This window comes from Tasmannia lanceolata, unplaced genomic scaffold (genome assembly GCF_043159265.1).
Source record: "Tasmannia lanceolata isolate RefF3 unplaced genomic scaffold, GAP_Taslan_0.1 ptg000035l, whole genome shotgun sequence".
Lineage (NCBI taxonomy): Eukaryota > Viridiplantae > Streptophyta > Magnoliopsida > Canellales > Winteraceae > Tasmannia > Tasmannia lanceolata.
The window spans coordinates 3309852-3330764 of record NW_027518712.1 but is presented as its reverse complement, the minus strand read 5'-3'; the positions used below and the strand labels follow the sequence as shown (position 1 = coordinate 3330764).

General features: G+C 43.0%; 1 long non-coding RNA gene across 1 annotated transcript; it reads right to left on the bottom strand.

The window, feature by feature from the left end:
• Positions 1-267: 267 nt before the first annotated feature.
• Positions 268-5537, bottom strand: LOC143859677 (uncharacterized). Its single transcript, XR_013239319.1, has 2 exons — positions 4895-5537; positions 268-2138 (listed from the first exon to the last, which is right to left on the bottom strand). It is a non-coding gene; the product is annotated as an uncharacterized LOC143859677 (long non-coding RNA).
• Positions 5538-20913: the final 15376 nt, after the last annotated feature.

Genomic DNA, 20913 nt, shown 5'->3' with positions numbered 1-20913 from the left:
TTAATATTTTATTTGGTAAGTCTATCCTTTCAAGGAATGTTTTTTTTCAATTGGTGCACATGGGACTTCTTCCTTGAAACAGTAATGCCTCAAGGATTTAATTACGCCCCTTAAGATTGCTTAGCTTCAATGCCCCCAGTTTTGAGGATATCACTTGAATTTGCTTGAATTTCAGTTGATCTTCAGTCTTGATACCGGCTGTAGCCTTCTTATACTGATTCTCTTACCGTGACCAAGTTACCTCTTCAGGGTTTTTAACTTGGCGGACCGCGCTAGCCTTAACTTTTGCCTGAACCACCTTTCTAGGTTTTCGATCCAGCAGGCTATCCCCTTAGCTTTTGCCTAAGCCGCCCTTTCGGGTTTTCAACTTAGCAGGGAAATGATCTTAAATTTTGCCTAGACCGCCCTTTCAGGTTTTCAGTCTAGCAGATCTTCAAACTCCGTTCTTTTTTTTCTTTTTGTGTTTCGGGACCTAGATCATTAAATCTGAACACCGGAGGGACTTTATAGGTAGGATAGGGCTTTACAAAGAATGGCTTAAGGCTCAACAAAGATTTCGACCAAACCTGTGAACAGGTTGCCTCCATATCCCCATGTAGGAATTAGGACGTGTGTAGTTCAGGGCAAATGCCCCTAGTTTGAAAATAAATTGTTTGAAGGTTAATTGATTTTTCTTTTTTCTTTTCTTTCTGGAATAATTGGTTTCTCTTCTTTTGGAACTTGTCCTTCTTTTTTTTTCTTTTTTTTTTTGAATCGACCGAACTCGGTTTAACCGAGCTGCCTACGTACCCCAGTGTAGGGATCAGGTCTTGCGTAGTTCGGGGCGAATGCCCCGAGTTTGATGGGTTTTCAAGAAAATTTGATTTAGGCTCGAAGGGTTTGCAAATCGGTATTCTTTTGACATTGGGTTTTGATTTTGGGATTTAATCGGCCAAAGGAGGCCTTTCGATGTTCAGATTGGGAATCGATCTAGGTTACTAGAGTCTGTCTGGTACTGATTATTTATTTCTTTTTTTTCTCTTTTTTTTTTCACGGAGTTTGACGGCATTTCCAGGTAAGATAATGGATTTTCTTCTTTCAAGATTCTAATGCGTGCTTTCGGCTTTCATAGAGCGAAACTTGTTCTTCGACATCCTCCATCTATGGATTTGTAACTCTTGATATCTGATGATCACTTTTCAATGCTTGCTCTTGAACTTCTTATCTTGAATTTGTTGGCTTCATGTTATGAATTTGAGAACCAAGGTCATTGATTGGAAATATGAAAGTTATTTCCACTCTATGCCCCTTGCATAGCATATGATATTCACTTCATTCTTTCTTGAACCTTCTATCTGGGTCTTTCTCTTGACATTAATGGTAACGCTTACGGGACCATCTTTTTATCCTCAAAACGGGTTTACCAATTCTTCACACTCTTCAGAGGGTAATGTATTTTCAATCGGCATTTATTGGATCAAGGTTTCAGTGCCAGTGTTTACCACTTCAATTTCATCTTTGAAAGGTTGGGATTGGCGCTCCTCCTCTCGTTCAAGTAATTGCTGTGACTCAAGTGGAGTTTCGTCAATTTTGTCCTCATTTGAAGAGGGAGTCTTATTTTAAGATCAGAAGCACACTTAAGAACAGACACAAGTGAACTTTTTGGAACTGACTGAAATTTTATTTAAAGAAAAGCTATTACATCAGACGACCTATCCTGAACATACTCAGGATTCACAACTCTAAATAAGAAAGGGAAACAGAAGATAACTTGCCTGGACTAGGCATTGACCTTTAACTGTAAGACCGGACTCAACAATTATACTGACCATGATGACTGACTCAACATAAAATAGTAAGTGACTAAAACTTTAACTGCTGCAACTGTTTGGCGTTGAAGGCTCGGCGAAGGCTGGTTCGTTCTGAACATCATCATGGCTGATACTTTCAATTTTGGACAATGATGACTGATTCGCATAGGGAAATGCCCCTAGCTCAAGGATTCTGAGAGTGAACTCTGAAGGACTTAGCAAAATAATCTTGAAAAAGGTAGCCCCTAGAGGAGGAACAGACCAGGGGTACAAGCAAGATTGGATTATCTGGACCAGGCATGATCAGATCATGAGAACGCATAATCGAAAGATTGTGAGATTCTGCATCTGCCAGTTAGGGGATGGCATGAAGATACGATCGAATCGTATGACAGAAGAACGAAAGGCGCACGATCAAAAGATTAGATGAGATAGCATAAGATTGCTTTCAACGGATAGATCATGAATGACTAATCCTATGAGATCTTTGGAAATGATGGGATTTATATCCTAACTCAAAGGGAATTTTTTTTTTCACATTTTATCAGTGTTACCTGAAGGCATCAACCTTAATCCTAATCTATCGGAGTGGAGAGAGAATCTCGACTCATGACTTTGTTCGTGCATATAAGGACCGATCGTGACCATTGGAAGATGGACCACGGTCTAATCTAGACACAAATGGGTAGGATATCCTAAACTAGGCTCACACATGTGATGCACATGTGTTCGTATACTACATGCATGTGTGGGTTAATCTAGGGGTAAGGCCAAGAGTTCCCTTAGCGCGAATCCATGTTCGATATACTGTACCAGTGTCCGGCGTATCAGTACGTGAACAATAGATCCGTTTACGCACCATAAAGGTACTAGGCTAAGGGTGGAATGCTTCTCTAGCACAGAGGCACCAGGTGATGAAATCCCAGTCAACCATGCTAGATAACACTCCGGGTTCCTAAAATAGGACGTGTGTGAATGTGAGATGCAAGGGTTTAGATGCAAGTGATGTAAGTGTGTGCAATAAGTTCGCGCAATCTATGATGCCTTCAGGTTTTGTTAAATTAAGTTCGAGTAAAATGTGATGAGAGAAAATAAAACAAGACAAACTAATCTAACAAGTATAGAGTTTTTATGAGCCAGTTAAATTAAATTCAAATGAATTATCTTTTGAAATTTTAATGAAGTTAGGTGGTCCCCAGCAGAGTCGCCAGACTGTGGTACCCGATCCCGCGAGAGGGGTGTGGGCGCGAGCCGCCGCGCGCTCTCTCTTGGTCTCTCGTAACCACGCGATTGGCGTGTGCATTTTATGATTGATTTGAATTCATCTTTCATGTGAACTTGGGATCACTAAGGCAACCCGAATTCCACACGAAAGAAAATGACAGAGTCGCCACCTAGATGTGGGATCTAGGACCCATAATTGACCAGAAATCTAGACTCGCTACCTGGTTACGAGAATGGAAGGTATGGGGATTTATCCACCACATGCACCATTCCTGCCCGATAATCGGTCTTCGATTCCAAAAGCTAACTCTTTTGAATTTATTTTAAATGGCTCATTCAACTCTATGTTTATGTGCGAACTAAGTGACATGCATCCTAGAATTCTAATTTCAATGGAAAGTCCTAAGTGATTTGATTAAGCATTTACAAGAATATTAATATACAAAACACCATAATTTGTTTGTGGTGCCGACTCGCGGGTGGTATGCCATCAGACATCCAAGCTGCCTACGTACCCAAGCCTCACTGGGATCAGAGTCGACGTAGTTCGGTGCACCTAAGCTAAGCTACTTATGCCTAACTCAACTAGGACACCGACCTAGACGGGATTGACTGTTTCAACAGTTTTAGGAGAAGTTATTTAATTCAAGTTGAGGATTTTATTATCTTAGGATTTCATCTAAGATGCTATATGATTCTCATCTAAATGCAAATGGTCCCTTAGACTAATGCAGGTTTGCCTACATCCTAGTTTACTAGGCTTGTCCTAGGGAAAGATTGGGTGACTAGTGTAACTAGACCTATGGCACGGTTGCTATACATAGCAAACGTCCGTGATGAGGCTGGACTCCTAACTCTAGGACTCCCTAAAACCTAAGACTCCCTAAAACTTAGGACACGACACGACACCGGTGTTCCTAAATTGGGCTCTAAGGGTCCTTACGACGGAAACCGTAATCCAACGGTTCCGAGAGACACGAGGTGAATCGATTTCAGTTCTTGAGGTTAGTGAAAAAAGGGATGGAAGAGATGATGAAATAGTGTGAGGGAATGAGAAAGATAGAGAAAGGTGCGACTGAACTTGGGAGTGCCAAATTGCCTACGTACCCCGTGATGGGGATCAAGCCACACGTAGTTCCACTGGGGAGGTTGCTTGGATTTTGGAAAACAGGATTGGTATTTGGATCAGGAATCGGGTTTGTATTTGAGCATTGGACTTGAGATTCAGAAACATTGATTTAGCAATGGGATTTTGGAATTGGGAATTTGCATCAAAGAATTGAGCATATTGGAATCATCAAGGGTTTGAATTTTCGGAATTCAAAGTGGGCGGGCTTATGAGATTCGGCCAAATGGATTCAGACATGCGACTCGGATTGTGTTGGGATATGACTTGGTTGGATTGGGTTAATGGTTAGGGTCAAGTGAGTCGGGTCTAAGTTAGGAGCAAACCCGAGACTAGCCATGGTCTAACTAGGAGGAAGCAGGGTACAAACCAGGGTGCGGACCAGGGTGCACCAGGGTGCGAACCAGCAGGGAACCAGGGTGCGAACCAGCAGGGAACCAGGGTGCGAACCAGCAGGGGAACCAGGGTGCAACCAGCAGGGAACCTGGGTGCAACCAGCAGGGAACCAGGGTGCAACCAGTAGGGAACCAGGGTGCAACCAGCAGGGGAACCAGGGTGCGAATCAGTAGGGAACCAGGGTGCAACCAGCATCGAACCTGGGTGCAACCAGCAGCGAACCTGGGTGCAACCAGGGTCTAACCAGAGGCTAACCAGGGGGAAAACGGACCCTACATGCTTCCTAACATGGTTTTTCTTTTAAAGTAAAAGATATGCATGAAAACAGACCCTACATAGAATTGAAATAAATGCCTACCTCTTTGGAAACCCACTTTGTGTTTGATTTTTCTTTGATGTTAATTCCTTGAAGATGATTCCTTGCTTGATAATGACTGCTTTTGATATATATCACCCAACGTATAAAATCACCCGATCCGGCAAGGATGGCCGAACCCTTGAAGAGATGAGGGAGAGGGATGAATTTTCTAAGAGAGGGGTTCTTTTTTCTTCTCCTCTTGGATGGTGGGATGAGAGGGTATTTATAGGAGAATGGGATAGGAGGTTAGGTGAGGTTAGGTGGTTTTGGATGGTTAGGATGAGAGGATGAGGTTAGGTAAGGTTAGGTGGGGTTAGGTAAGGTTAGGTGAGGTTAGGTGAGGTTAGGTGAGGTTTGGATGGTTAGGATGAGAGGAGAGGTTAGGTGAGGTTAGGTGAGGTTTGGATGGTTAGGATGAGAGGAGAGGTTAGGTGGTTTTGGATGGTTAGACCCAGGTCAAGATCTGCCATTGATCTAACGATTTACGGAAATCGGGTCTCGGAATGGAATCAGGGTCCGGGCTATGAAGTGACCCTAGCTTATTTTGTCCTGATTGATGATTCGTAAAGTCAGATCAAGATATTAATGACCTAAAACATATAAATCAATGATAGAGGGGGTTCTCACATGGATTTAACACACTAATTTCTTTGTTGATTAAAACAAAACAAAATGGGGTGTCTACAAGTATACTCAAGAGACATGGCAAAGAAGAGTTATCTCTTCTCTGACACGCTCACACAGATACAGTCCGAGAAGGGCGAGCTCCAGAGGGACAAGGACGGACTTAGTGAAATCGTCCAGGTCAAAGAGGCCGAATGCAACAGTCTCAAGGACGAGGTGCAGAGGGTCAAGAACCAAGCCGTGCAGGATCTCCTAACTGCGAGGGAGAGAGCCGACCAGAGGGAGAAGGCGGCTGTCGAGGCCGCCGTAAAAGTGGCAGTACGGGAGGCCGAAGAGAGGAAGGACACACAGTTCTTCAACCTGGGCCTCCAAGCCTATAAGGCGGGGTTCCTCCTCTGCTCTGAGCAGGTTAAGAAGGCTTACCCCGACATCTCTCTGGATGGACTAGACGTCCCGTACGCACCTCTAGAGGATGAAGAGGACGAGGAGGAAGAAGGTGAAGTGGGCTCCTCCCAACCCAACGAGGCAGAATAGGAAGTCGCTCTGGCTTCCGGGGTCATCCCTCCAACCGCCGAGGCCGGCCAGGATGCAGTCCTTACTGCAGAGATGGTCACCGACGAGGTGGCCGACGGGGAGGCTTGAATTGCCGGGCAGAACTCCTGTTCTTATTTTTGTAAATTTTTTGTAATGGCCTGAGAGGCTCAATCTTTGTAAGCCAGCTCGGCGAAAAGAGCACTTTTGTAATACGAATACAAATTCAATTTTTGTCTAACTGTGTGTACGGCTATCTTGTTTTTGTACGTATGTTGTCTGTGCTTCTTCCTCATTTCTCTGCCGAGCCGGAGTGGTCAACCGGATGTCTTTAGCCGGACTGATCCACTCTGGTTTCCGAGTTTGCAAACACTTAGAGTCTTTTTGGCGCCTGGCGTTTGCGCCGTATCCTGTCCGGCTAAGGCTGTAGACGGCTAGGCCGGACAGGTGTTTTGGCGTGTAGCGATTGCGCCATATCCTGGCCGGCTTCGGATGCAGACGGCTAGGCCGGGCAGGTCTTTAGAGGTGGTCTTCACTAGGGCGGGTCCATGTGGTCGGAACTGGTCTCCACACCAAACTGGACGCGCCGGAGTGCTCCACCGCTGTTCTCTAAGTCTGCAAACACTTAGACTGAGAGCTAAGTCTGCAAACACTTAGAGTCTTTTTGGCGCCTGGCGTTTGCGCCGTATCCTGTCCGGCTAAGGCTGTAGACGGCTAGGCCGGACAGGTGTTTTGGCGTTAAGCGATTGCGCCATATCCAGGCAGGCTTCGGATGCAGACGGCTAGGCCGGGCAGGTCTTTAGAGGTGGTCTTCACTAGGGCGGGTCCATGTGGTCGGAACTGGTCTCCACACCAAACTGGACGCGCCGGAGTGCTCCACCGCTGTTCTTTAAGTCTGCAAACACTTAGAATGACAGCTAAGTCTGCAAACACTTAGAGTCTTTTTGGCGCCTGGCGTTTGCGCCGTATCCTGTCCGGCTTCGGATGCAGACGGCTAGGCCGGGCAGGTCTTTAGAGGTGGTCTTCACTAGAGCGGGTCCATGTGGTCGGAACTGGTCTCCACACCAAACTGGACGCGCCGGAGTGCTCCACCGCTGTTCTCTAAGTCTGCAAACACTTAGAATGACAGCTAAGTCTGCAAACACTTAGAGTCTTTTTGGCGCCTGGCGTTTGCGCCGTATCCTGTCCGGCTAAGGCTGTAGACGGCTAGGCCGGACAGGTGTTTTGGCGTTTAGCGATTGCGCCATATCCTGGCTGGCTTCGGATGCAGACGGCTAGGCCGGGCAGGTCTTTAGAGGTGGTCTTCACTAGGGCGGGTCCATGTGGTCGGAACTGGTCTCCACACCAAACTGGACGCGCCGGAGTGCTCCAACGCTGTTCTCTAAGTCTGCAAACACTTAGAATGAAAGCTAAGTCTGCAAACACTTAGAGTCTTTTTGGCGCCTGGCGTTTGCGCCGTATCCTGTCCGGCTAAGGCTGTAGACGGCTAGGCCGGACAGGTGTTTTGGCGTGTAGCGATTGCGCCATATCCTGGCCGGCTTCGGATGCAGACGGCTAGGCCGGGCAGGTCTTTAGAGGTGGTCTTCACTAGGGCGGGTCCATGTGGTCGGAACTGGTCTCCACACCAAACTGGACGCGCCGGAGTGCTCCACCGCTATTCTCTAAGTCTGCAAACACTTAGACTGAGAGCTAAGTCTGCAAACACTTAGAGTCTTTTTGGCGCCTGGCGTTTGCGCCGTATCCTGTCCGGCTAAGGCTGTAGACGGCTAGGCCGGACAGGTGTTTTGGCGTTTAGCGATTGCGCCATATCCTGGCCGGCTTCGGATGCAGACGGCTAGGCCGGGCAGGTCTTTAGAGGTGGTCTTCACTAGGGCGGGTCCATGTGGTCGGAACTGGTCTCCACACCAAACTGGATGCGCCGGAGTGCTCCACCGCTGTTCTCTAAGTCTGCAAACACTTAGACTGAGAGCTAAGTCTGCAAACACTTAGAGTCTTTTTGGAGGAGTTGGCATATATTAGTGACTCAAAAGTGAGGGACACAGGTTAGTGACAACTCCACTTTATTTCTCTTTGAAATTTCATTACAGAGATTCTTTACAGGCCTTCAAAGGCAAAAGAAAAAGACTATTGATAATATATTCGAAGGTTCCTGGAATTCCAGGCGTGCGGCAGCAGCTGCTCGTCAAGTGTATCTAGGCGGTAGCTTCCTGGACGGATGACCTCTTTGACTCGGTACGGCCCTTTCCAAGTCGGGGAGAGTTTGCCCACCCTTCTTGGCTGGGAGACGGCCGCTTTCCTCAAAACTAGGTCGCCTGTGCGGAACTCCCTTGGTCGGATCTTCATGTCATGGTATCTAGACACCTTTTGCTTGTACACTGCGGCCCTGATCTGTGACTCCTCACGGACTTCTTCAAGCAAGTCGAGGTTGGCACGGAGCCCGTCCCCATTAAGCTGTTCATTGAAGTGAACAATTCTTGGGGAAGGAACACCGATGTCAACCGGGATCACAGCCTCTGTTCCGAAGGAGAGATTGAAAGGCGACTCACCCGTTGCAGTGCGTGGGGTAGTCCGATATGCCCAGAGCACATGGTACAGCTCGTCAGCCCAGCGTCTGGCCTTGTCATCCAGTCTCTTCTTTATCCCCTGCAGCAGAGTCCTGTTCGTCACTTCGGTCTGTCTGCCCATTCGTCTGAGGGTGGGCCACGGAAGTGAACCTTTGCTCAATCTTCAGATCCGCACAAAACTTTCTGAAATTCCTCGAGTCGAACTGTTTGCCATTGTCCGTTATGAGGACCCGGGGTATCCCGAATCTGCACACCACTGATTTCCAGAAAAAGTTCTGGACGTTCTGCTCGGTGATCTTGGCCAGGGGTTCAGCTTCTACCCACTTCGTAAAGTAGTCGATGGCGACAACGACGAACTCGCGGCCTCCGGAGGCCGGCGGAAAAGGACCTAAGATGTCCATTCCCCAGATAGCAAAAGGGAGAGGGCTGATGATCGTAGCCATTGGCACGGCAGGCTGGTGAATGGCGGGAGAAAATTTCTGACACTTCTCGCACTTCTTCACAAGGCTCAGTGCATCTTGTCTCAATGTAGGCCAGTACAGGCCTCTTAGAAGGACTTTGATGGCCAGGGCCTTGCCCCCAAGGTGTTCTCCGCAAATCCCCTCATGGGTCTCTCGCAGGGCATACAGGGCGTCGGTTGGCCGGAGACACTTCAAGTACGGGAGGGTGTAAGATCTCTTGTACAGAGTCTCGCCGTCAAATGAAAACCTTGCTGCCCGCTGTACGATTTTTCGGGCCTCTTTTTTCTCCCCGGGGAGTTCTCCGCTGCGCAGATATCTGATGATCTCATCCATCCAGCACGGCTCGTCGTCGATCTGCATTACAACGACGGGCTGGTCATCAATACTGGAGGTCTTTAGGAACTCCATACGGATTTCTTTGAGAGCGGTGTAGCCTGAAGCCGCCAACTTTGAGAGCACATCAGCCTTTGTATTTTCAGCCCGGGGGACTCTGATGAGCTCAAAACTTTCGAACTTGCCGGCCAGGACACGGACCCTTTGCAGATATTTGATCATTCGCTCTTCACGGGCCTCATATACTCCTTGAATCTGACATACGACTAGCTGCGAATCACAGTACGCTTTCAGTTTCTGAGCGCGGGCCTGAGCGGCGAGGTTCATTCCGGCGATGAGCGCTTCGTACTCTGCCTCATTGTTTGACGCGCGGAATCCAAACCTCAGGGCATAATTCAGGACGAAATCATCTGGTCCTGTGAGAACTAGCCCGGCACCGCTGCCACTTTTATTTGAAGATCCGTCAACATGCACCTCCCAGAGCGGCTCTTCAGAACACGGAAGCGGACTGGTCGGGGGAGGTGCATCCTCGGGCCCTGTAAGCGGAACCGCTTCGGCTTCGACCTGATGCTCGGATATAGCCGGTTCTGCTGCTGTAGGAAGTGTTGCTTCTTGTGGGACCCGATCCCGCGAGAGGGGTGGTGGCGCGAGAGCCGCCACGCACTATCTCTTCTCTTGGTCTCTCGTACCCACGCGATTGGCGTGTGCCTTTTATTATTAATTTTAATTCATCTTTTATGTGAACTTGGGATCACTAAGGCAATCCGAATTCCACACAAAAGAGACTGACAGAGTCGCCACCTAGATGTGGGATCTAGGACCCATAATTAACCAGAAATCTAGACTCGCTACCTGGTTACAAGAATGGAAGGTATGGGGATTTATCCACCACATGCACCATTCCTGCCCGATAATCGGTCTTCAATTCCAAAAGTTAACTCTTTTAAATTCATTTTTAATGGCTCATTCAACTCTCTGTTAATGTGTTATCTATGTGACATGCATCCTATGATCTAATTTCAATGTGAATCCTAAATGTGTATCTTGATTTCTTAATTGGTTTGGATTCAATCTAAGTGAAAGTTCTCCTAAAATTCTAATTTCATGGACAATCCTAAGTGATTTGATTGTTTCAACAGTTTTAAAAGTGATTAGCCCGAGTCCTCAGATGATCTGGTATTCATCCAAAGAAGCCTACGTATCCCCGCCTCCACGAGAATCAAGGCAACGTAGTTCTTCGCGCCTATTCTAAGCTAGGATGCCTAAGACACCTACACTTCTATCCTAGACTCGATCTAAAAGACCGAACCGGTTATTAAAGTTTCTTGTACGATTATTTAAATTTCAGTGAATTGTGGATTTTATGACACCCTATATGCCCTAACTAAATGCAGATTAGCCCTAAGCTAATGCAGGTGGTTCTTACAACCTATGTGTGACTAGGCTGTATTTCCTACGGAAAACCAAGGGTGGACTAGCGTATCCTACTCTAGTCATCACTCGGCGATATGGATCGCCGACTGACCGGACGGAGGCGCTCCTATAACTCTAGGACAGACCTCTAACTCTAAAACAAGCACACAGCAAACAATCAATCAAACAACCTATCAAAAGAAAAACCCTAACTCTAAAATTCTCTATCGAGGAGAAACTCCTAACTCTAGAGGAAGGTCTTTTGAAAACAATATTTTAAAGGTTTTTGAAGAAGGTTTAAAACGTTTATTTACAAAAAAAGTTTGGCTGGACTTGGGATGTAAATCCCAAGCTGCACTACGTACCTCGGAAGAGGATCAAGCCAACGTAGTTCGAAAATCGAACTCGCCTAATACGCTTCTAAAAGAAACACTCAACACTTTAGATTTTTTTTAAGGTTTTTGATGTTTTCAAATGTTTTTTGAGTTTTAAATTTCTAATGTTTTTGGATTTTAAAGCTTTTCCAATGCTCAGGACCTTTAGATGAATTCACTCTTACAGAGAACAAACAAGCATAACCATAAACTAGGGCAAAGCCCTAAAGCAAAAAGGGGAAACCCCAAACAAGCAACTAACGCCTCAAAGAGACGAACCACAACAAGAAAGATAGCGTCCCAAGAAGAGAGAAAATGGTCCAAGATCCTAAGCAAGCAAAGCTCTAATAAGACTGAGTTAGCCTCTAATCAAAAGCGAAGTAATCAACAACTCTAAAGGAGAAACTCCGAACTAACAACACTAAAGAGGGGAACAAATGAGTCAGAGACTCTCTAATACTACAACTTAGAGGAGGAATGAGTCAAAGACTCCCAAATAACGCCAACAGAAGAACCAATGAGTCAAAGACTTCCTAGTAGTACAACAAAAGAACGAATGAGTCAAAGACTCTCTAAAAGAAATGGAAACATGAGTCAAAGACTCCAATAACACCAACTAAAGGATAGATGAGTCAAAGACTCTCTAAAAGAAAAGGAAACACGAATTTGCACATTTGGCAGAGGTAAAACACCCAGCCGGGCCGGACAGCTACCTAGCCCTAGGGTGCAACAAATGTGCAACCCAATACCCATAAGGGTAGGGGTATGAAGCCAAGCCGAGTAGGGCGTTCTTCCAAAACCAAACGGCGCACAAAGAGGACTAACGAGAGAATGAGACCGGGCGGGTCTCCCAAACACACACAAAGATGAAGGTGCTTTAGAGATTTTAAGATGATTTTCACTTAATTTTTATTTTTTTAATGGATTTTACCAATTTTTAACCATATGAGTGATTTTACAAGTGAAGCTGTTGCAAACGAACTCGAAATGAGTTGAAACTTATCTAGCAACAAGATATGATGAGATGTAACTTACTGGAAGATTTTTACAGATTTTTACATTAAACTCATATTTAATTTGGATTTAAAAATTGATTGACCAGATTGCAAAAATAACACAGAAACTACTAGAAATAGGAATCTAAATTCCATGAAATTTCTACAGTAGTAAGAGATAAGTGAAAATAGCATGCTGTGAGATTTCCATGAATTTAGAAAACTATTTACTATCAGTTTCGGATTTTTCAAATTTCAAACCAGATTATGAATTAACACTACAGCTCATGTAAAACAAGATCCAAAGTAATTGAAACTTTTATAGAAGCAAGAAATATGAAATATAAGACTACTGTAAAAATTTTAAGAATTTTCTTTGTGATCTGATGTCAGTACAAATTCCCCCAAAATCCGCTGATTTTCAAAGAAAGCATAAAATTATATACCAAACAAAATCCAAATATTCTCACAAATTCATGGTAGAATGTATCATTATCATATTATTTTCCCACAAAATTTCATTATTTTTGGAATCTGTTTAGTATATCGTTTAGTTTTCTTTGTTAAAAATCATGCAAAAATCCGAAAATATACCAAATAATTCTAAAAAAATTCCGAGAACGGTGTACCTACCTGTGATCGAAATCCTCGCCGAATCCGAGAGCCGAAAAACTCAAAAATCCCGCCTCCGTGCTATCGCTTCCGCTTTCTTTCTCTTTTTCGTTCTTTTTTTGTTTCTTTTTCTTCTTTTCTTGTTTCTTTTTCTTCTTTTTTTTTTCTTTTCAACCCCACATAGCAACTTTGTTAGAACACATGATAGAAGAGAAATGAGTTGTCCCTCCCTCTTACTCACCCTCATTGAACCATTTATAGCAAAGGAATGGGAGGGTGGTGGCCACCATTGTGGACTTATTCCATGGTAGGTGGCCACCATTGTGGACATATTCCATGGTAGGTGGCCACCATTGTGGACATTGAATTTTGACATGTGTGTGGCCCCATGCATGTTTTTTAAAGTTCTTTTGAGTAGGTAAAAGATAACCCAAATGGGTCCCATATGTGACCAAATTCCCAATTGTGCATAAAATCATATGCCCCACTCCAAAGTATGATCGGAACCGTTCATTTGATGGGCGACAATGTGATTTAATTTGTGCTCCGCTAATCAATCCTATGGGCTGATCCAAGCCATCCAATAGATCAAAATGTGAATATGTTACCCCATTTTTAAATCACTCCCATTTGATGATCCGAACCGTCCATTTGATGGGCGACAATTGATGATCTTGACCGTTCAAATGGTGGGTCGCAATGTAAATTTGTTGTGCCCCCTTAAATCATTCCTCTATGACGATCCAGACCATCCAATTGATGGGTCCCCTACCTAAGTAGGTTGTGTCCTCCTAAATCATTTCAATGGGCTGATCCGAGTAACTCAACCTGATGATCGAAACAAAATTGGTTGTTAAAACGACTTCTCTGAGATCTTGACCGTTCTCTTGATGATCATCTTTAGTTGTTGGATCGAAGTAGGTTCAAAACTCATTTTTCACTAAAACAATGTGCGGGCCACCCTGTTTGATCCAAATCTAAACAAATGCTCAAGACGGGCCCATCAATCGGATCCAAATTCTCTCTTGTTCGGATTCTTGGGAATAATCTCTCTCAACACTTAACGGAAAAGTGCGAAACATGGCGGAAATGATTGAACGGGATTTCGCCCAAGCATAGCGAACTTGGGTCCGGTCAAAATGGGGTGTCTACAGATGCCCCTCTTTGGCAAAGCGTGTGTAACACACGAATGGCAAAGCTGAACAGACGACACATTTTGGCCGGCCCGAAAACAAAGTAAAACAAGTTTTTTTTTTTTTGTTTTTAAAATGATGTTCATCAGGGTAAAACAACAAAATAGCACTACGAGACTGAAAGACTAGAAGCAAAAGGGAGATGACCTCTCACCGACCCTTAACTCGGCAATCACGACATCTCAATGAGATGGCCTCTCTCTAATACTCACAACTCAACTATTTAAATCAATACGCAAAGACTCTATTAAAGCAAACACAAACATACTCTGTTAAAATAAAGCTTTTAAGAAAACGAACCCAATGAAATTACCTCAAAGAAAGCAGACCACTATCGATGCAGACGTAAATCAACCCTTCAAAGAATATCAAATCAAATTACTCAAAGAGTATGTAACACTCATAGAGTCTCAAATCAAACACTCAGAGAGCTTCATAGAAATCTTTATACTCAAAGAGCCTCAACTACCCGAAGAGTCTGTAACACTCAAAGGGGCTTAACTACTCAAAGAGTCTCAAATTAACGCAAAACATTTATACTCAAAAAGTCTCAACTACCCGAAGAGTCTGTAACACTCAAAGGGCCTTAACTACTCAAAGAGTCTCAAATTAACGCAAAACATTTATACTAAAAAAAGGTCTCAACTACCCGAAGAGTCTGTAATACTCAAAGGATCTCAACTACTCAAAGAGTCTTAAATCAACAAAGATCATTTATACTCAAAAAGTCTCAACTACCCGAAGAGTCTATAACACTCAAAGGATCTCAACTACTCAAAGAGTCTCAAATACATCACAAAAACATTTATACTCAAAGAGTCTCAACTAACACTCAAAGGATCTCAACTACTCAAAGAGTCTCAAATCAACAAAGATCATTTATACTCAAAAAGTCTCAACTACCCGAAGAGTCTGTAACACTCGAAGGGTCTCAACTACTCAAAGAGTCTCAAATCATGGCGAAACATTTATACTCAAAGAGTCTCAACTACATAGAGAAACCTTTATACTCAAAGAGCCTCAACTACCCGAAGAGTCTGTAACACTCAAAGGGGCTTAACTACTCAAAGAGTCTCAAACGCACACAAAAACATTTATACTCAAAGAGTCTCAATTACCCGAAGAGTCTGTAACACTCGAAGGGTCTCAACTACTCAAAGAGTCTCAAATACACAAAAACCATTTATACTCGAAAGAGTCTCAACTACATAGAGAAACATTTATACTCAAAGAGCCTCAACTACCCGAAGAGTCTGTAACACTCAAAGGGTCTCAACTACTCAAAGAGTTTCAAATACACCAAAATCTATTTATACTCAAAGAGTCTCAACCACCCGAAGAGTCTGTAACACTCAAAGGGTCTCAACTACTCAAAGAGTCTCAAACACATGCAAAAACCTTTATACTCGAAAGAGTCTCAACTACATAGAGAAACCTTTATACTCAAAGAGCCTCAACTACCCGAAGAGTCTGTAACACTCAAAGGGTCTCAACTACTCAAAGAGTCTCAAACACATCAAAGAAACTTTTATACTCAAAGAGCCTCAACTACCCGAAGAGTCTGTAACACTCAAAGGATCTCAACTACTCAAAGAGTCTCAAATACATCAAAACTATTTATACTCAAAGAGTCTCAACTACCCGAAGAGTCTGTAACACTCAAAGGGCCTTAACTACTCAAAGAGTCTCAAATTAACGCAAAAACATTTATACTCAAAGAGTCTCAACTACCCGAAGAGTCTGTAACACTCGTAGGGTCTCAACTACTCAAAGAGTCTCAAATCAACACAAAAAACATTTATACTCAAAGAGCCTCAACTACCCGAAGAGTCTGCAGCACTCGAAGGGTCTCAACTACTCAAAGAGTCTCAAATCAACACAAAACATTTATACTCAAAGAGTCTCAACTACCCGAAGAGTCTGTAACACTCGAAGGGTCTCAACTACTCAAAGAGTCGCAAATCAACACAAAAACATTTATACTCAAAGAGTCTCAACTACCCGAAGAGTCTGTAACACTAAAAGGGTCTCAACTACTCAAAGAGTCTCAAATCAATACAAAAAATCATTTATACTCAAAGAGTCTCAACTACCCGAAGAGTCTGAAGGGTCTCAACTACTAAAAGAGTCTCAAATCAACACAAAACATTTATACTCAAAGAGTCTCAACTACCCGAAGAGTCTGTAACACTCGAAGGGTCTCAACTACTCAAAGAGTCTCAAATTAACACAAAAACGTTTATACTCAAAGAGTCTCAACTACCCGAAGAGTCTGTAACACTCAAAGGGTCTCAACTACTCAAAGAGTCTCAAAACAAATCAAAACATTTATACTCAGAGAGTCTCAACTACCCGAAGAGTCTGTAACACTCAAAGGGCCTTAACTACTCAAAGAGTCTCAAATCAACACAAAAATATTTATCGATCTTATATCGAGTTCATTGATAGCATAGCTATCTCCTGCCGAGAATAAATGGGAGTGCATGATCATATCTGAAAACCAAACTCAAATAAGTTGAAAGAATTTTAGGGTGCTGACTCTCTTTAACAGATGAAAAGCATTCTGATGAGATTTGAAGGATGCAGGAGTAGATTATATACCCCGCTGGGAGTTGAAGTTTATGAAACTTTGACTCCAAAAGAAACAACTTGATCAAGGAATTCAACTCAAAGAGTATGTTCAAGCTTCTCTGGTTTCTATTTGCTAAGAATAGATATCCCAGTTATCATTGTGTAATATCTTTTATGACGCAAGTCATAAAAGATGCCCCTAGTATGATGTGCTTCCATGACAAGGTTTTAAGAAAGCAGAATTCTTTGGTATAATGGTAAGACCACCTTCACAAAGGCTGAACGTAAGAGTTCTTCATTTTGCTCAGTGCTTGAGGCTTTGATGTTTCAGGCAGGTTTGGACCAAATGTTTCTTGTTTTCCTTGATTCTTAAACCAGGATCTACTCTAGATTTTTTTTCTTTACATTTCGGAAGGTGTACACCCATTCTTTTCAGTGCCAAACACTTTGGATTCTAAAAGAAAACAATGATAAACAAGGAACAGACTCCTGAGGACTCTTTCAAAGAAGACTTACAATATTCAAGGGACTTGACTAAATTTTGATTCACTCTTAAATCAAATGTATCATTTTTTAAATGGTAAGGTCAGCCACTCTTAGAGTAGTCTCAAAAACCATGCCAAAAGGCTCTAGTTTCCTCCATCAGGACATCCGTCATGGTTATACCCCTTCGGATTGCTCAGTTTTAATGCCCCTAGTTTAAAAAGGTGTCAAAGTAAGCCTTGCTGACACTATTCGGATTCCAGGATCCTGCCCTATAGAGTTGCTTCTCGGTCTCCTTGATTTGTCTTTTCGGAAGAAGTCAAAATTAATGTCTTCCAAGTTTTCAGTCTAAAAGACCACTTATCTCAACTTTTGCTTTCCAAGCTTTCAGTCTAAAAGACTACTTATCTCAATTTTTGCTTGTACTCAAACTTGGGAATTCTACGTAACTGAGGAACTCCTTCTGCTTCTATTCAACTCAACTTTTCATGGGAAGTATTTGCCTCTGACTAGATTGTCTCTTCAAGTTTTCAATCCAGCATACCACTACCCTTACTTTCTGATAAGTCAATCATTTTGCTTGCTGACTTAGCAAGAAAAAACGACTTTCACCTTTCTCTAGGCCGCCCTTTCGGGTTTTCAACCTAGCGGATCTTCAGACTCTCATTCTTTTCTTTCTGTTTTTCTTTTCATTCGCCTCGAACCTTTACTTGTTTCACCAGAAGGACTTTCTAGGTGGGCTCGGGTTCAAAAGGGTTGAATACCTAAGGTTCTAAGGATTTGGACCGAATCTGGTCTAGCCAGACTACCTACGTACCCCAAAAATGGAGGATCAGGTCCGCGTAGTTCGCTTAAGGATTTTTCAAAGAATGGTTTAGCATTTAGCTTCAAAATTTTGAAAAGGGATTTTATCCCAAGGTTTGACCGAACCTGAATTAATCAAGTTGCCTACGTACCCCTGAAGAAATGGGGATCAGGTCCGACGTAGTTCGGGTGCATAAATGCCCCGGATTTATAATGTGTTTGAAAAGAAACATTGGCTTTAAATTGTTGGCCCAAAGGGTTCTCAAAAGGATTTTAGGATTTTGGCTATTAAGGCTCAAATGTCCAATGATGGCCTCCTGATGTATATGATGTACAAGCTCTTGAATGCTGAGGTTCAAAGACTTAGAATTTTTTTTTTATCGAGGAGTCTGGCGGTTTTCTGGCAAAACTTCAACCACTGTGCTCCACTCTCATCTCAAAGATCTTGGATTTATGCTCAAGATTCCACAACTCCTTGTCCGAAAATCTTCTCTCAGTATTTCATCAGCTCCACAGGATGTCTGAGACTTATCTCTTTAAAATTGTACTCTTCAACTGGATGCCTAAAGCAGATGAAGTCTTGCTTTGCTCAACGACAGGGCATTCCCCTGGTTTATCCTTATAGGATCAAGCAAGACTACCTCAAACCCCTCTAAACAGGTTTATCAATTCTTTGTGCTCCTTAGGAGATAAAGTTTTTCCAATCCATTTCTCCCGAGTTTCGGATTTCGATACCACTATCAATGGCTTCGATTTCTTCTTTAAGTGGCTATGCTCGACGCTCTTCCTCTCGTTCGACCATCTTTCAAATCTCAAGGGGAATTTCGTCTGCATTCTCATCCGAGAAGGGGGTCTTGTAGTTGTTTTAAACATTTAATCCAAGAGTGAATCATAAAAAATTGAAGATACAGACTCAAATGCTTTATTGAATTGAAATACTTTGAAGTACATAGATGACTTTGAACGCGCTTCAGTAGGCTCTACATTGAATTTAATCAAAAAGCTAAACACCGACTCTGAACGAGAAAGACTGATTGACATGACACATTTTCTTTTCTTTTTTTAACATCAACATAACTGAACTTTTCCAACTTCGAGAGAAGAAAGTTGATGTACACTCAATGAAAGACAAATCTAAAGACACAGGACACTTCTTCAAAGGTAGTGAACCGGCACTGAAAGTTTATAGGTGATACACCTTTCTTCATGATAATGATAATTACAAAGTTCGATCCCGAAGTAGGAATCCCAGAAAAGGCAACTCCACAAGGTCTAGGTTAAATGGGGCAACAAAAGGCTTATGCTGACAATGTGGGTAAAGCAATAGACTGATGTATCGAATGAATTCAGAAATGGTCAGTCTTTTGGAAGAGGGGCTTTTTGTTGAACACAGACTTTTGACTTAGAAGCAATCACACTATCTCAATAGTCATGGGATAAAAATTCTAAACAAATAGAGAAAAGAGTAATCTTGAAATACATCAACGGGTATGTTAATTTGGAAAGAATCCTCAATCTATTCCTTAAGATGTTCTTTGGGTATAACCGTTCTTCTTTTGGGAATGAAAGAGTCAGGAACGATAAACATCCCTAATCAGAATAAGTTTCGATCTCAGCAACGATCATGCACTCAAAGAATACAGGTAAGATCAAACTTTTCCATCAATGATTTCGATATGATCCAAAGGTAAAAGATATATGATAGGTAAACATTGATCAATGAAAAATCAATGGCTCAGATAATAGACCATGGCCATAAGAATGACAAAAGTAGAGTCCAGGGCCAGATCTAAAATCTGAATGATGGATATCAACAACTGTAGATCAATATGATTAGATCAAGATGAGATGAGATAGCATAAGATTGCTTTCAACGGATGGATCATGAATGACTAATCCTATGAGATCTTTGGAAATGAATGGGATTTACATCCTAACCCCAAAGGAAAAGTTTTTTAATCTTCGCACATTTTATCAGTGTTACCTGAAGGCATCAACCCTAACCCTAATCTAGCGGAGTGGAGAGAGGATCTCGACTCATGACTTTGTTTGTGTACCTAGGACCGATCGTAGCCATTGAAAGATGGACTACGGCCTAATCTAGACACAAATGGGTAAGATATCCTAAACTAGGCTCACACACGTGATGCACATGTGCTCGTATACTACATGCATGTGTGGGTTAATCTAGGGGTAAGGCCAAGAGTTCCCTTAGCGCGAATCTATGTTCGATATACTGTACCAGTGTCCGGTGTATCAGTACGTGAACAAGAGATCCGTTTACGTACCATAAAGGTACTAGGCTAAGGGTGGAATGCTTCTCTAGCACAGAGGCACCAGGTGATGAAATCCCAGTCAACCATGCTAGATAACACTCCGGGTTCCTAAAATAGGACGTGTGTGCATGTGAGATGCAGGGGTTTAGATGAAAGTGATGTAAGTGTGTGCAATAAGTTCGCGCAATCTATGATGCCTTCAGGTTTTGTTAGATTAAGTTTGAGTAAATGTGATGAGAAAATAAAGCATACAAACTAATCTAACAAGCATAAAAGAGATAGAGTTTTCATGAGCCAGTTGAAATAGATTCAAATGAGTAATCCTTTGGAATTGTAATGAAGTTAGGTTATCCCCAGCAGAGTCGCCAGTCTGTGGGACCCGATCCCGCGAGAGGGGTGGTGGCGCGAGAGCCGCCACGCACTATCTCTTCTCTTGGTCTCTCGTACCCACGCGATTGGCGTGTGCCTTTTATTATTAATTTTAATTCATCTTTTATGTGAACTTGGGATCACTAAGGCAATCCGAATTCCACACAAAAGAGACTGACAGAGTCGCCACCTAGATGTGGGATCTAGGACCCATAATTAACCAGAAATCTAGACTCGCTACCTGGTTACAAGAATGGAAGGTATGGGGATTTATCCACCACATGCACCATTCCTGCCCGATAATCGGTCTTCAATTCCAAAAGTTAACTCTTTTAAATTCATTTTTAATGGCTCATTCAACTCTCTGTTAATGTGTTATCTATGTGACATGCATCCTATGATCTAATTTCAATGTG